Source organism: Microtus ochrogaster, unplaced genomic scaffold (assembly GCF_000317375.1).
Source record: "Microtus ochrogaster isolate Prairie Vole_2 unplaced genomic scaffold, MicOch1.0 UNK55, whole genome shotgun sequence".
In the NCBI taxonomy this organism is placed as follows: Eukaryota; Metazoa; Chordata; class Mammalia; order Rodentia; family Cricetidae; genus Microtus; species Microtus ochrogaster.
Genome location: NW_004949153.1, coordinates 2,030,962 through 2,033,085, shown reverse-complemented (window position 1 = coordinate 2,033,085; position 2,124 = coordinate 2,030,962). Strand labels below are relative to the sequence as shown.

Genomic DNA, 2,124 nt, shown 5'->3' with positions numbered 1-2,124 from the left:
GTGTGTGTGTGTGTGTGTGTGTGTGTGTGTACACATTGGTTTTATTGTAACAAAGCAACTTGTACACTTCAACATTTAAAATGAGCATCTTTTCCTTCCAGTGAAAACCAACAAACTAAAAATTTAAAAAAAAAAGTTACAACAGAGAATGTGAACTTCAAATAAACCCCTACAGGTTCTGCTGATTCTCCCATTGAGTGGTAGGGCTCAAGTCATCATTAGGAGAGAATTTTATTTTAAAAATGTCATCTTAAACTGCAAGGATGTCTGCTAAACATCACAATTAAACATGCCAAAGGAGAAGCCGTGTTGTCACAATTCCCACTTACCCCCCCGGACACCTCAAACCCATCCGTGCTGACCTTCTATATCCCCCCTTTTTTCTTTTATTAAACAAGAAAAAGTAGACGAATACTTGTTGGTAAATGCTAACTGTCTGTATTCACATAGACACAGTTTAATCTCTGAGCCCAATATTCAGAGAAAGGAAAAAAATATAGAATTTTATGCACTACTACACAGGGGCCTAGCATCCCCCTGCCTCCAGCAGAGCCAAAGGGGCTGGAGGGCTTTTCTTTTTTCCCACAGAGCACAGTTGTGGTGGTGTTGATTCCACAGTTCAATACAAGGAAAGATAAAAATGAATGTAGAACAGAGTAGTGAAGATTCATTTCCCATTGTATTTTGTGCAAGACATTTTCCCCAAAATAAGTTAAGAACCATGGTGTTGAGAAGCAAGACCTCAAAAACAGGGCAACTGAGCACAAGGAGGATTGGGGATGGGAGGAAAATGACTGCAACTTGCTCCTAGGGACTAGAGAAATTTAAAAAAATAAAAAGAAAATAAAAAGATGGTCAGAATCCATCAGTCTTCTGTGCTAGTCATCCTTGCCTTCATCGTCTTCTCCTTCCCCTTCATCATCATCTTCATCTTCTTTACCTTCATCCTCTTCTTCATCAATATCTTCCAAGCCTCCTCCTCCTCCTCCTCCTCCTCCTCCTCCTCCTCCTCCTTCTTCTTCTTCATCATCATCATCGTCATCATCTTCTGCCTCTCCCTCTTCATCTTCCATATCAGGAACCAAATAGTACTGCAAGGGGTTTGGCCAAATGTTGTCTTTGATGACCTCTCCTAACTCATCTGCATGTGCATCAGAGCATTTAGTAAACCAGGTAAAGAAGCTCTCTTGTTCTTTGTGTTGTCTCTTCCTGATGACCTTATTCTGTGTTTGACTCGAGTGTTTTGTCAAATCCTTTTCAGATTTCCATTTTATTTTAGTGGACTTTGAGGATAGGTCACCACTCTCATTCAGATGAAATTCTTTGGAGAGAAATTTATATCCAAAATAGGGATTTTCATAAAAATAAAAATCTATTCTGTAACCTGATTTAATATTTTCAAATTCTGTTAATTTAACTCTGGTTAAATAACACAGAGCCTCTTTGTCTTTCTCCCCAAGCCGTGCAGACACTTGTGGATGGTTGACAAATGTGGTTACCCCAAAATTTGGGAATTCAGCGATCAATTCTGACCTCTTCTGAAAAAAAAAAAAAAACAGTTGGCGGAGTTTGTTATATTTTTTGATCTACCTTTAGTATTACCTCACTTGCTTGTTCATTAAGTCGGTCTATTTCATTTTGTACTTTGTCAATGTGTTCAATTGCTTCTTATTATTCTTTTTCTTACTTCAGCAGGCCAGGGGAGGCCGACTTGTCCTCCATTTTCAGGGAAGAAGCCAATTTGGGTTTCTTGGACTAAGGCAGGAACATAGATTGCCATTTTGGGGCCATGGCACAAAGGAAGTTGCTAGAAGCCAGAGGCCAGAGGTCAGATGCACACAGCAGGAAAAAACTCGCAGGAACTCTGTACTCCAGTTTTTATTGGATTTTTGTTCTTTTGATAACCAATTTCTTGAGTTCTTTGTATATTTTGGAGATCAGACCTCTGTATGATGTGGGGTTACAGAAGATCTTTGATCATTCTATATGCTGCCATTTTTGTCTTGTTGACTTGTGTCTTTTGCTTTACAAAACTTTTCAGTTTCAGAAGTTCCAATTTATAATTGTTTCTCTCAATACCTGTGCTGCTGGGGTAATATTTAGGAAGTGGTCTTTGTGCCAATG

The 2,124-nt window shown here is 39.0% G+C and overlaps 1 pseudogene; it reads right to left on the bottom strand.

The window, feature by feature from the left end:
- Positions 1-878: 878 nt before the first annotated feature.
- Positions 879-1,791, bottom strand: LOC101995227 (annotated as a pseudogene).
- Positions 1,792-2,124: the final 333 nt, after the last annotated feature.